Raw genomic sequence first — 15915 nt, 5'->3', positions numbered from 1 at the left:
ATGAACCCATACATGTTCAAAGAACAATTTTACAGTCTGTTCAACTGTAATCTGTTTACTACAAGGTATCAAAATAGACATTTTGCTGAACCTATCCACAACAACATATAGATAGTCATGACCTTTCCTAGATTTATGCAGTCCTCCCACAAAATCCATGGAAACACTTTCCCAAGGGTGAGAAGGAACTGGCAATGGAGTGTACAAGCCTAGTTTCCTATTGCTGGGCTTGCTTTTAGCACACATGGCACACCCTCTTACATATATAGAAATTGTCTCATTCATTTTCGGCCAATAGCAGAATCTTTGCAGCTGTGCAACTGTTTTACTTACCCCAAAGTGACCTGATATCAGAGAAGTGTGTGCTTCCCTAATTATTTTTACTCTCTTAGTTTGTGGAATGCAGAGTTTCCCACAATGATATAAGAGTCAGTCCTTCATATGATAGTCCAATTCTTTTACTCTTTTGCCTTGACTCAAAGTTGCATATACATATTTAAAGTCATATCCTGAGCATATTGTTCTATGTAGCTTTCATGTAGCACAAAATTATGCTTAAGTATGGTAGATGCATTTATGGGTCTAAATAACATGTCTGCAACCTTGTTATGTATGCCCTTTTTATATCTGATGACTAAATTAAACTGTTGTAGAAACGCCATCCATTTGTAATGTCTTGATTGCTGCAACTTAGTTTGGGAGTGTAGATATTGATGTGGTTGATGATCAATATGTATTACTGTCTCTTTGCCCATTAAATAAAGTTTCCACTTTTTCACACTCTGAACTAATGCATACAATTTCTTTATCATATATAGGATAGTTAACTATTGTAGGATTAAAAGTCTCAGAATGTTAACATATGGGTTTACCGTGTTGTGTCAACACTGCTCCCATGGCATAGTCACTGGCATCAGTTTGGATCTCAAATGGTCTTTGTAGATCTGGCAGTGCTAGTACAGGTGCTGTACTGATTCTCTCTTTCAAGGCGTCGAAGGCTTTCTAATGTTTGCCTCCCCACTAAAACACCTTATTCAATCCTGTTAAAGCATGTAAGGGAGCTGCAATTGAGGAGAAGTTAGAAATGGACTTCCTCCAATATTCTTTTGCTCCTAGGAAGGTTCTCACTTCTATAGCAGACATGGGTTTAGGTCAGTTCACAATGACTGCCACTTTAGAGGGATCTATTTTCAATTCACCTCCCCCTACTATATGACCCAAGTAGTTTAGAGATGTTTTGCCAAATTCACATTTTGAGAGTTTAACATAAAGTTTTTCTCTTTTCAAAACATCTAATGTCTGCTTAACATGCTTTAAATGTTCTTCCCACGTTTTACTAAAAATTAGAATGTCATCTAGATACACAATAACAAAATCATCAAGAAAAGGTCTGAGTACATCATTCATTAATCTCATGAAAGTAGCAGGAGCATTAGTTAAGCCAAAAGGCATAACCAGCCATTCATACAATCCCTGCTTTGTTTTGAAAGCAGTCTTCCATGCATCTTGCTCTGCAACTCTGACCTGATGGTATCCACTGTGCAAATCTAGCTTGGTGAAATAAACAACTTCCTTCAATTGATCTAAGAGATCATCTATGTGAGGAAGGGGATAACGATTTTTGATTTTTATCTTATTCAGTGCTCGGTAGTCAATGCAAATTCTCCACGAGCCATCTTTCTTTCTCACCAAAACGATTGGTGACCCACATGGTGATGTGCTAGGCCTGATGAACCCTTTCTCCAACAACTCCTACACCTGCTTCTTGATTTCAACATTCTCTAAAGTAGACAACCTGTACATCCCAATGTTAGGCAAAGGAACATCTTGCTGCAAAATAATATCATCTACTATTCCCTTTTTGGGTGGTAGACCTCTAGGTTATTGAAATAAGACATCATATTCTGAAACAACCTTTTCTATATAAGCTTGTTGTACAACATTACAGCCCTCAAATACATTGGTTTTATCAGGTTTCTTTTCCTTTACAACCATTAGTAAGAATTGTTTGCATGAATTTATCATTCTTTTCATCTGTCTTGAGTTTATGAGAATTTAATTATTCTTGAGCTTATGAGCTCTTACAAAGTATTCGATTCCATATTTATCAAGTAGATACTTATTCTCAGCTCTATAGAAAATAGCCTTTCTATCATACAAGTAAGGACTTCCTAAAACAATTCCACATATATCGAAAGGAACTATGTATAACTCAATCTCATCTACAAATGCTGACCCAAAAGAAAACTTGAGTTTGCACTGTCTAGTCACTTGTAGTTGTGCTTTATCATTCAACCATCCTAATGGGTATGGTTTCTTGTGAGGTGTAGTTGCTAATCCCAATTTCTTTACAATTGCTTCAGAAATTAGATTTACTTGTGAGCCACAATCAAACAAAGTATCAATCTTTTGATTTTTGGAAATAACTCGAATGTGGAAAAGCTCATGTATTTTTCTCTCATTTTCTTCATCAATAATAGATTGAGCAGAATTACTAGTAGATGCTTCAGAATTCTTACCTTTTATACCTATGGCTGCTATAGTTGTTTCATCTCCTGAGTTTGACCCCAAATCTTTCTGAATAGCTGCAACTGTCTTCTTCTTCTTGCCCTCGGACTTCTTAGGTCTCAGCTCTAGATGAAGAATCCAACAATGCTCATCATCATGCCCATCCTTTTTACAGTGAGTGCATGAAGCTTTAGCTTTCTGTGTAGTGTTAGCCTTCCTTGCTTTCTACTTCTGTTTTCTTTTCTCCTTTATCTTGCTTATAGTGAGTTGGGATGGTCCCCCAACTTCTGGATTTCTATTCTTTCCTCTAGCCTCTACATGAGTAGCTTGTAAAGACACCTCATCTATACTAGTGGGATTAAACATGAGGATGGTATGCCTCATGTAGCTGTGTAGAGCACCAATGTACTTCAAAAGAGTCTCTGGTGAGCCTAGTGAGATACCCAACATCAATGCTCTCTTTCTGAATTCTTGAGTATACCCTTGCACACTTTGCCCTTTCATCTGTCGAAGAGTTTGCCAACTCATCATGGCTTGTTGCATGTAGGCCAATGGATAGAACTGCTTTTTGATTGCAACAACAAATTCACTTCAGATAGAGATGGTCTTACCATGTCTTTTCATATCAGCTTGGGTTCTGCCTTCCCACCAAACCAAGGCAGTGCCTCCTAGGCATAGGCTTGCCAACTAAATCTTACTCTTGTCTGAGTCTATGTTCTGTACTCTGCAATAGACATCAATTTGTCTAATCCAATTGTCCAACTTTTTAGCATTTAGCTCTCCATCGTATACAGGCAAATAAATTTAACATCTAGCTTAATCAAACATGCTTTCTTATTATGCATAGGGCTATTAGGAGGTGTGAGAAAGCTTTCCTCTTTCCCCTTTCCATTGGAGTGGTCATGGAAGTGAGACTCATCTTCTTCTTTATCTTGCTTAGAGCCTGATGAATCTTCCACCTTTTGCTTTCTAAAGTCTCTGTACATTTCCTTTACCATAGACTTTATAGCTAGGAAACTCTCTATGAATTGAGGGTCTGGCCCCACAGAACCTTCCTCTGACACCGTCTTTCGAGGATAGACTCTCCCAATTTCAGGATTAGTTTCCACCAACTCTCCTTCTCCTAATTTGAGCTTTGATCTTGTGAGCATTCACAACTAAACCAACACAAGCTTGTCTAATCTTATAGCGTAAAGCTCTGATACCACTTGATCTGATATTAACCCTATGAGTGACATCAGTTAAAGATTTATTTGAATAAAGGTATTACAGACTCATGTGCTGGTGTGTGTTCTGTGTTATTGAAGCAACGGATCAATCAGATTGCCAATACACAAATAATAAAATGGAAAGACAGTAGAGAAATACAGTAAGAAAAAACAAAGACACAAGAAATTTTAATAAGGAGTTCACCCTATTCTCCCGGGCTACATCTCCGGTCCAACTTTCAATAGTGGCCTTGTTTTATTACGTCTTAAGCAGAGAAATTACAGTACAAGGACTCAATGTGAGTTCACCTGAAGTAGATTTGCTTGGCAAGGTGGTTCTTGGATTCCCCAAGCCACTAGAGTACACAAAATCTTCTTCTTCCTACCAGCTCTGTGACCTTCTGGTCTATAGTGGAAAAAGCCAAATGTGATGCTAAGTCCGAACAGATTCCTCTATGGGATGGCTTGAATCTTCAAGCTCTCTGGTGCTCGATGCTGCTGCTAGTCAACTCGGCCCTTTGTTTCTTTTGATTTTCTTTACTGTTCTCTATGTTCAGTCCTCCTCTCTGGGTTCACTGTTCCTTTCTATGTCTCTCGAGGTTCTCTGTCCCTCTCGATAAATCAACTGACTGTCTTCTTCTTCTGTTCATGGCTTTAGCCATTCGAACCAATGCTTGTTTAGTTCCTCTTCCGCCTCTGTCGATTCACCTTCTGCAGCTGCGCTTGGAGTTCCCTATTCGTCATCATCATGAACGCTCAAGGAGTGGCCACATGTCCTCCTCTAAAAGGCACCAAGATGCTTCGTCGGTTACGTCGTGGATGCATTCTTCCTCCACCTGTTGTGGGGAAAAGTATCCAACATGGAATGACCCTATCCCACTCTAAGGGTGATAGTTCCTTAGCAACAGCTGAAGCAAAGCTATCTAAAGTTACTTCTTTATGACATGCAAGAGATGAAAGGAAGAGATCCACTTACCGATGTCTTGCGCAAATGGTCGATCCAAGCTCCTCTATTTTCCGCTCGCTCCCAGCTCCAAGTCTTCTCACGGGCCCAGCTACACGAGATCCTGCGAACAAGACAAGAAAAGGAAACTACAAGAAGCATGCATTCATAATTGATTCAAGGATTAGCATAAATCAAATACGCAAGTAAGACAATACACCATTGAAACACATGCGAATAGAAGAACCTCAAATGCTTTATTAATATAAGGAAGTAAGGTTCAGGCGGTGATACAACCGTGAGAGGTCCAATCCAGCATCACCTTCCCGACGGAAAGAAATCTCCTCTTCACCTCCCTCAAGCAATCACCCAATACTCACAACTGTAAACCAACAGCAATTCTTTGCACAAAATTCCGGCCTCAGATCCCATGGGATGAGATCCTTATATAGAGTTTTGGAGTGAAGATAAGTCAGCTTGATGTGTGACTTGTTGTCCTCTTCAACTCCAGTTGTTCTTCAGTCCTTGAGTCCACTCGGAGTTTCTACCTTCCACTTGGAGTTTTAGAACCTCTTTACTCATCATTAGGCGAATCTTCTGATCCAAGTGTCATTTTGGAAGCTTCCTGGGCACTGGCACATTGAGAAAAGATTCCTCCACATGTCAAAGTACGCCCAGCGCAGGTAGCCTTTGTTGCACTTGCTATGCAGCGCAGGTACACCATAGAGCTTTTGACATTCAGCGCAGATGCTTAGTGGAGCAGCTGCTTTGATCCAAAATTGACCTGTTTTTGAGTTTTTTCAGTGGAGAACTGATCTGAAGTGCTGTGGTTTGCTGACCTTGTTCCTCTAGGGGTAGGAACAACATGTTTAGGGACTTTGGATCCCTCAGATTATTGACATTTCATGCTCCATGCTGTAAGGCACAAAAATGTCTATAACAGTTGCCCCCTAAAGTATGAGGTCGTTTATCGGGTGAAATGCTTTATTAGGAGGATCCGAAGTTCATTCAATCGTCGGGAGGTGACCTGTAACAAAATACAATACAATACATTATCTTTTCATACTTTCTTTTCATGATCTAGCTGATGCGGGCATTTCCCATGCTCAGCTTTATAAATACATTTGCTGTACATAAACAGACGATCGTCTGATAATAGACTGATAATTCTTTGCTTTTAATTATCATCCTTTTAGTAGGATGATCATCTGCTGCACATGTCTATGTGTTTATCTCCTGAATATATATCGCAGCCCGGATGGATGAAACTAGATCCGGGGTCTTCAAACTTGTCCAACCTTCACTCTAGTACAAGTCGATCCATGTGAGAATTTCTTGAAGTCGAACATGGAAAGACATCGCTTGATTACCAGTCAATAATGTAAACTGTTAACAAGCGCGAGAGGAATCACCGATAATGATGATGACCCTCAAGGTACTACAGCACAATTCACGTGGCGTGAATATAGGATCTGACGTCGAACACCACGCAAAGTCTCCCGGTCGAAGGTCATTAATGTATACCTATCGCCGGAAGTGAGAAACTTGCCATTGAGGCATGCAAGCTTCAAAGTACTGAGGGGGTGTTCCTAGATCAACTTCTCGGATAGTGAGCTGATGTCGACAAGAAGTGATCCGTCAAAGGAGGGCCTTAATGAATCCCACATCAGTGACACGGAACGGAGCTAGTGATGATGGTGAAAACGATCTGTGAAATATGATTCAGGGTGGCGGTCATGGAAGGATGAAAGATGATGTATGGTAGTGGATGGGACCCGATTGACACTTTCTGAATGACATCTCTTGAACATCTAACGACACTGATGTGATGGATCAGTAGCATTACCCAATGTATGGATGGTATGGCGAGACCATGGTGAAGGGATCGGTGAATGACAATAACCCAACCCGATATTTACGGAGGCAAAAGTGTCATGTTCAAGAGCGACTTGCTACCATTAAGCTTTGAGGTTCTTCCCAATTTTTCCCCAGTCATTTCTAACCAGTACCTTTTTATTTTTGTCAAGCTTGAGGAGGATAACATATGCTTGTTCTATAACCTGCCCTTCGGGCAAGCCCATCGCTATGTTTTAACGAGCCTAATGATAGGGAAACTCGTTCTCGTCTAAAGACAAGTTTGTCGCTATCTAATATTTTTAACGAGCCCAGCAACAAAGACAACTCGGTCCTTTTCATCTTTAGAGAGTCTGAAAAGGGTACATAAAGTGGACTCCAGGGGTCCTTTTTCGTCATCTAATCCCTTAAGTCCGAAAAAGTATAAAACAATACAGAAGGGATGAATGTTCGATATCTTTATCGAGCCGAACTAGACAAGCGCTCGATCTTTTTGTGCAATAATCCCTCAGGTCCAAAAAGATTAAAATCTAGAGGAGGGATAGCTCTTCCGGTCCTTTTAACGAGCTGGAAGGCCAAAACTCGGCAAAATTTTCATATTTTACGAGTCAGTGAAAAGAGCTCAAAGAAGACTCGTATTTTGAGGAACGAGTGATAAACAGGGATAGCAGCAGATTCCAGGTACAGGTTGGAATTTTCCAATCACGGCAGTATTACAAGGATGGCCAAGTGAAATCACTCTTCGCAACTGTTCCTCAAAATAGGTAAACAATCAAGTGGATGTGAACGATCGGCCAAATGAAAAGTGGAGGTGACGGTGCACAAACACGACCAAGGCTTTTATGGCTGATGAATTTACGGTCTCAAATGGTTATTTACCGGTTCATTTTCCTTAATGAGCTTGAACTCTGGGGGAAGCTTGCTCACATGCTTATGTTTATTTTTTAACGAGCATGAAGTCCGCGTTAAAACTGCTCGGATCTTGCGTTTATTTTTTAACGAGCATGAACTTTGCCAAAACTGCTCGTTTGATAAGGTCAAATTCATATTTTACCATGACTAGTTTTTCTTTTCCAGAGATAGTACTGTTTCATCAATTGCTGCAACAAACTTGTTAGAAATGGATAACATGAAGTAAAAATACTAATATTTCACTTTGAACTACGTAAAAAGCAATTAAAAGATGTTTTTACCTCTCATTTTACCATTTCATGTGCATTTGGTTTGTTGGAGCTTTGGAGGTGCCTCTTCCTCTCGATTTTTCACCAGCTGATTTCGGGATATTCTGTGGACGATTTTCAACGCCGTTTCCACCAGGTAGGAGCTAAACCCTAGCTCTATCTTTTCATGGTCTTATTTCTCAGTTTTATGCTTGTTTTCCTACCCCCATGAGCCCCTGGGGTTTCTCTAGGGCGCTCTGCCATCAGCGCAGGTGCCCCATATCGAAACCTGCGTTGGGGGTTTTCATTTTCAAAGGCAGTTTGTCTCCCAACGCAGGTGAGACCCTTCCCCACCTGCGTTGGGCGCAAAAAACTTTTTGGTTGCATACTTTTTCATGAGAATTTTGCCATTTTCTTTACCGAGTCAGGGATCTTACTCCTCCTCTTGTTTGTTTTGCAGAGTTTATTGGAGCAGAATGACTCTTACGTGGCGAGAACGAGAGCATGAAGAGGAGGACATGATTGCCCTCCATGATCCTGTTACCGTGAGCGCGTTGCAGAACTGTGGCTTGCTAAAATTCTTCTGCATATCTAGCATGAGGGCACAGATACGTTTACTGCAGTACTTGCTTGATGCTTGGGATCCTGTTAACCAAGTGTTCCAGATTAGGGGCAAGTCCATCCCTTTGACCATAGTGGACATTTACTTCTTGACTGGGTTGTCAAGGCGGGGTGCCCCCATTTCCTTGTCCGGTTCGGCTCGAGGGAGTGATTCCGTGAAAGATTATATCCATCAGTATTGTAGGGAGGGATCCCAGCCGAGCAGAGACGGCAAGGTTTCTATCCGTGATATCACTGACAGGTCTCTCAGGTCCATTCTGTACACGATTTGTAGGATGGCCGGCAGCGCATCCCCTCATGTTGCCAACAGGTCTTATGTGCAGCACGCCCTGGAGTGTCTTCAGCCGAAAGTTTTTAACTGGTGTGATGCAGTACTGGTTCAGATGAAAAACCAGTTGACCAAAGTAAAGGACGGGAAACTGAAGAATTTTGGCTTCGGTTCGGTCTTGACTGCCTTCGCTTTGGAGAAGATACCCCTGATGCAACCTCAGTACATTGTTCTCGACTTGCCATCTCCTACTGAGCCACGCATGCAGAGGTGGGTCGACCACATGGCTAGACATGCAGGTCAATCTCAGATTACTTTTACTGATGCCTTCTTTAGGTGGTTCGAGCGGCAGGATATGGCTTTTTCCGAGCATCCATATATTGGCATGGATTTCCGAGGTGATCTGGATTTGGTGCTACTGGATGGCGAGCAGTAGGGTGATCTTGGTAAAATCTTGACCTTATCACTATTTACTGTTTTATAATGTCCTTGTGCTTTACTCTATCAAGACTCTAATCAAACTCATGTGTGCATGCAGATGTTGGTCCCGTCCGTCCAGCAGTTCGTCCGAGAGCTCCGGCCACTGCCCCAGCAGGGGAGGCTCCAGGGAGAGCTATTCTCCGTGACCTTGACTTGGCTGAGACTCTTGCAGCTGTGCAGGAACAGGTCGAGGGTCTTACCCTTGGGATTCCGGATGTACGGATTGACGAGTTGCCTCTGCGATTGCAGCGACATACTGCTGGTGTTCCTAGACGATGGTCTCGTCTTCTGCGCATGATCGCACAGGCCGTGGCATGTTATCATGAGCATCACTAGGCTAGGGTTCCCCCCAGCCATTTTTTGAGTTTTGGGGTCGTATGACCGATTTTGTCTTGGTTACAGAACATTATATGTAAACCGTAAACAGTTATATATATTTTTGATTTTCGAGGTTTATTCCAGTTTTTATGTGATCCATGTATGAAACACCGATGATGCTTCTCTTTTTATCAATTTTGCAAATGTCTATCTAACACATAGTTTGCTAATGAGTCGGTTAATGTGTTGAAGTTTCTGGAAATGTGTTGATATTGGATAAAATCAAACTGTCTTTCCAAGATTTTAACTCTTAGGATCTTGCGATAAATAGCTGGATTTCGGACAAAGTAGGTACCATTGAGCTGTAGTACCACGAGCTGTGAGTCTAGCCTGACGACTAGCCGGCGTATGCCATGGGTGATGGCATCAGAGAGGAGTTCTATCAACGCGCTATACTCAGCGATATTATTTGTTGATTGACCAATACATACCCCCCTAAAACTCACTAACTCGCCGTTTGGGTCAAAAATGGCCCACGCTGCAGAGGATAGGTTCCTCGAACTACGACTCGCTCCGTCAGCATATCCAACCCACGGTTCCAATGGATTTGACATCTGCAATAAATTTAAAAAGCGGATTACTTAAACCGGAACAAACGCTTTAGCGAAAACAAAAATGTAACAAAAGCATACAGGTTACTATTAGGCATAGTAACGTTTAAGGTACAACCCGTTGCGGGGTTGCGCCAGTGGAATTCCGTCATAATCTACCAACTCGTAGGCACCTTTTGCTAACACACTTTTAACAATATAAGGGCCCATCCATAAGGACTTGAATTTTCCAGCTCCCAATTTATCGGATTCTTGGTCATAAAGCAAGACCAAATCACCTTCCGAGAAGACACGGGGTTTGACATTTTTGTCGAACTGCGCTTTGACTCGTTTCTTATGGGCTTTGTTGGCCAAGGTGGCATCACGACGGGTTTCATCCAACTGGATTAATTCCAAGAAACGAGCTTCTTCTTCCGAGGTTCCGGGGAGGAGATCAATTGCGAGTTTAAGGGACGAAATTTCACACTGGATTGGTAGGATCGCCTCCAGGCCATACACCAGTTGAAACGGTGTGAACCCAGTGGCATTCCTTACCGATGTTCGGTAGGACCACAAAGCCGAGTACAGGATCAAATGCCATCTTCTTTTGTGAACCCCCACCATCCTTTGCAGCATGCGCTTCAGGACCTTGTTGATCGCTTCAACTTGTCCGTTAGCTTGCGGATAGTACGGAGTAGAGCTGTCGTGAGACAATCCTAGTTTGGCAGTTAATTCAACCATCATGTGATTGCGAAAATGCGATCCATGATCTGTTATTATGGCCTGTGGTACGCCGAATCTGGCGACTACATGATTAAAAAAGAATAGGGCTGCTGTTTCACCAGTGTTATCCAATGTAGGCATCGCCTCGGCCCATTTGGTAAAATAGTCAACTGCGACTATGATATACCCATGCCCCCCGGTCGAGGTGGGGTTACATTGCATGAAATCGATGCCCCACTTGGTGAAAGGCCCCACAACTATTATTGGCTGTAAAGGAGCGGGGGGTCTTCTGGTTTTGCTATCAAAAATCTGACATGCATGGAAACTTCTAACTGCGGTTATGCAATCTTTGAACATGGTTGGCCAGAAGTATCCTGCTCGTAAGATTCTTTGTGCTGTAGCATATCCAGATTGATGCCCCCCACAGGTGCCTGAATGACATTCATTCAGGGCTTTTTCGGCCTCCTCATGGGTTAGACACCTTCTCAGGACCGTATCGACACCACGACGGTAAAGCGTATCACCGACGATCATGTAGTCTTTTGCTTGGTATCGAATGCGTTTTTGTTCTGAGTGAGAGGTATCTGGCCGAAACTTTTGGGTTTGGAGATAAACTATTATATCTCCATACCACTCATCACTTGCTGATATCAGAAACAAACTTTCGTCCACGATCGATTCTTTGGACGTTTCATCGTTGGACGATGATGGGAGATCGCATAATAATTCTGCGAAAACTAAAGCTTTCTTTGATTTGGATTTCACAAATTCCAGATCAAACTCTTGAAGGATAGCTATCCACTTTGAATATTTGCCCCCAAGCAACTGTCGCGACAGTATATAAGTCATGGGGTTGCAATCTGACAATACGGTGGTCTTCCTGAAGAGGACATAATGCCGAAATCTTTGTATCGCTTGAACAGCAGCCAATGCTAGCTTTTCAACATGAGAATATCTACTTTTTGTATCATTTAAGTTTTTACTTAAATAATATATAGGGTGTTCAATTCCATCGACTTCTTGAACTAAAACCATTGCTATGGTCGTATCTGCTGCAGCCAGATACAGGTTAAAGTCCCTTAGATAGTATGGGGCGTACATTAATGATGCTTTGACTAGCGCTTCTTTCAAAGCATCAAAGGAAGCTTGTGCAACCTGGTCCCAGACGAAAGGTACATCCTTTTTCAGGAGACGGGTATAACCTTTAGCAAGTTCTGCGTAATTTGGAATGAACCTCCTCAGAAAGTTTGCTTTCCCTTGGAGTTTCTGAATCTGAAGCAAGTTCGAAGGTGGAGGCAAATTAATGATTGCCTGCACCTTGCAAGGGTCGAGACGAATCCCATCCTTGGAGACTATAAAGCCAAGTAAACGACCAGAACCGACGCAAAACACACATTTGTGCGGATTGAGTCTTATCTTGTAGTGTCAGCATCGTAGAAATATCGCTCTTAAATGCTGCGGATGATCAGTCCGCTTTTGCGAATGAGCCGGAAGATCGTCGAGATAAGGTTGAACGATGTTCTTGATGTCATGGAAAGCATAATTCATTGCTCTCTGAAACGTCGCTCCTGCGTTCTTTAAACCAAAGAGTAATTTTTGATAAGCGAATGTGCCCCACGGACAAATAAATGCAGTCTTTGACTGGTCCTGTGGGCAGATATTAATTTGATTATACCGGAAAATCCGTCCATAAACGAAAAGATTTCACCTCCGGCGCATTCATCAATTATCTGGTCGATGAAGGGTGTAGGGTAGTTGTCCTTTGGACAGGCTTGATTTACATCCCTATAATCGACGCACACTCGTATTGTTCCTTGTTTTTTCATAACAGGGACAATATTCGATACCCAATCGGTTAGAGGAACCGGGTAGATGAAACCAGCATGGAGAAGCTTCTCAACTTCTGCTTTAATGGCAACGGCCTTCTTGGGGTGTACCTGCCGAATCCATTGTCTTACTGGTTTGACATCAGGATACATCTTAATTTCATGTTCAACGATACTCGAGTCAATGCCTGGCATTTCATTATATGACCAGGCAAAGACATCTCTAAATTCGCGGAAAAGAGCTTTATATATTTCTTGTTCTGAAGGGGAACAACCTTTGCCGACATAAATATTCTCTACAATGTCTGTTTTGGTCGAGATATTTCTGGCTATAGTTTCTTCTATATTGGATAGGTTTCTCTCGGAGTCCACCGTATTTACAGTATTCGTTAGGAATTCAAATACTGAGGGGTGATACAGGTCACCTTGAGTATCTTCCTTAGGAAGGGAATGATGGTGGTTATCATCCCATGGTGCCCCCTCAATCCACATTGATTGCAGGATTCCTTCGTCACTTGCATGCACTTGTGACCAAGGATCCAAAGGGGTACCACATTCTCCTGACCTATCTACCCAAACGCTTGACGAGCATTGATTTGGGCTCACCTCCCATGCCTGAAACATTGATTGCTACAATATTTCGATTGGGCTCAGGTGCAGGACCATTGTCCGATCCATGATGACTTTGTCTTTTGCGACCTTCGTGGAAGATATCATGTTGCAGGTAGCCACCAATGGTACATTTCCTATGTACATATGATTTGGTAGCGAGAAAGTCCCCATCATCTTGGGGTCTTTCAACAGGCCTACTCCTATATCTTGAATTGAATGATCGCTTTCATGGATCATGGGAATGCTTCCCGTAACTTGTGAACCATTAAGGAGGAATTTCTGTTGGTCGACGACCGTAATCCCTCCTTCAAACGGGAATGCGATCTTCCTAAAATAAGTCGACACGACAGCTGCCATGGCATAAATCCATGGTCTTCCCAGTAGGATGTTGTAATCCAGATTTCCATCTATGACTTCAACATCAATCTCTACTGTTTTTCCACCTAGTTCAACCTTCAAGTTACTTAGAATACCGTAAGGGGTATATGTCCTACCGTTGAAAGCCTTTAGTGTTGTCGAAGATCTCGACAAGGTTGGCGACCCTAGCGTTTTCCAGCAGCTCATCGACATAATACATGTAGATGCCCCCTCGTCAATAATTGTTCTGTGAACAGTTTTGTTGAGGGCCTTCACTTGAATAAGGAAAGCTAGTTGAGCTGGTAACTGAGGGTCATATCCTTTGTGATCAAAGGACACAAGATTGGAATCCTTAGGATCAACTCCCCCTATTGCCGATAACAATGCTTGCCTTTGGGATGGACAATTTTGTAGTACTTCTAGAGTCGACATAGCAGATGGCGATTGAGCCAAATCTTCTACTATGTTATAATGCTGCGCCGCTCTAGCACGAGGATTAAAAGTCGACTTGTGTACTACACCCTTAGGTGGTTTTATCGTTAATTCTGGCATTATGGGTGGGACAACTTCTGTCAAAGTTGTTGTCGAACTACTAGGTTGATCTTTACCTTTTTCGTTTGACAGTTGCGGATTCCCGTAATCTTTGTTCCTTGTCGAAATCAAAGCATCATTCTGCTTCTTGGAGATCGATAACATCAGCACTTGCGACGGGGAAGCATTTCCACTATCAACCATATTTTGACCTAGATTGGGAAATGGATCTGTCAACATAGCTGGGTTCTTTGGACTTTTAAAGAATCTCTTGAGCTCAGCTTTGTATGGACAATCTGTTGTCTTGTGATCTTCGTCACATATCATACAGGGCCATTTCTTTTTCCCTTTCTCAGAGGGTTTGAAGAAGTTTTTTCAGGTGACGGATCATCCTGTTGCTTCCTCCTCCCTTTGTTTTGTTTCTTCTTGCTTCCTGGTTGATTGGTTTCTTTGCCTTTATCGGCTGATATGGCATTTACTTCCGAAGCAAGAATCTCTTCATGGGCATTTCGATCTGAAGTCTTACGGGCTTTCTGAGGTGAAGCCTTTTTCGACTTCGCGCTTGCAGTGCCAATCACGCCATCTCCGGCATGAGAGTCAATATTCGATTTAGGAGGGGGAGGAATTGAAAATTCAGGTCTGGGGGCATCAGGTATTTTGTCGTAGAGCGTGCCGGACTGAGTATATACCAAGTCTAAATATTGAGCACGAGCAATCACTTGCTCCTCTGTTACGACCCCCCCCTTGGCCACATCTTCCGTTATAGCCGGAAGTAATGACTTTATAAACCATTCGGCTAATAGCTGATCAGGAACGTATGTTTTCACCATCCTACGACGGCGACGCCACTCATGTATGTGATCAGATATGTGAGTAGCTGTCGTCTGTTTGAAGTTGGTTAGTATCTCGGTTCCTGTTTCATACCTGATAGGTAATTGAAAATGGGTTAGGAAAGTCGTGGCTAAGGAGCTGAAATTGTCGAAAGAGGTTCTTGGCAATTCTATATACCATTTAGCCGCCGGACCTGTCAATGTCCTCTGGAAGAGGCGAAGTCTTATCGAATCATCGTTCAGAGTGTTCGATGAACACCATAGATGAAAGGTCATGATGTGATTCGACGGGTCTTCACCTGGATTTCCATTGAATTTAGGAATGTCGGAGGGAAGTTTGTGAGGAATCGCTGGCCACCAAGGGGCATAAGCAATCAGATCGTTCATCAACCGATGTAAATCGGGTAACTCTAGAGTTGCCACGAATGGCAGCTGTTGACTCAGATTAGGCGAAGCGTACCCAGGATACGAAGGGATCGCCTGAGCAGTTGGTCTTTGCATACCGGCATAATGTATTTGATGCTGGTATGATTGATACGGTTGGTGGACTACCCCACTGTAAAGTGGTTGGTTTTGACCGTATTGTAGGTACGGTTGTCCATTGTTCGCAAAAATCTGCTGCTCGGTACCTTGGTACACTTGCTGGAACTGCGGTTGTTGATACTGCACCAACCATGGTTGTGATACCATTGGTTGTTGTGCGATGCTTACCACTGGGCCAAGATGAGGGGTAAGGGTACCCGTTTGTGCTTGTGTCGCCCCGCCTGTCGGCGATTGTGGTTGGGTTGCAGGGTCAAAGGGTTGTTGCATTACAACCTGGGAAAACTGAGGTTGACATGCAATAGGTATCGTTTGAACTTGCGACACAGTCACAATTGCTGGTGTCGTCGGGATGTTCGTCATAGGCATCTGTTGTTGCATAGAATACACAACTCTTGGTTTCTGGGGTAGCATAGGTATCCAACCACTTGTAGTTATTCCAGTATAACCTGAGTATGGTTGTGAGCTCCCGTATGGGTAACCTCCCGGAGGGGGTAATGAAAAAGCATATTGCCCCCCATACGGTGGTGGTCCGGAACCGAGAGG

The sequence above is a fragment of the Pinus tabuliformis genome, chromosome 8 (assembly GCF_031772625.1).
Source record: "Pinus tabuliformis cultivar Carrire ecotype Pingquan chromosome 8, CPIR1, whole genome shotgun sequence".
Taxonomy (NCBI): Eukaryota; Viridiplantae; Streptophyta; class Pinopsida; order Pinales; family Pinaceae; genus Pinus; species Pinus tabuliformis.
This window is presented reverse-complemented; position numbering follows the sequence as displayed.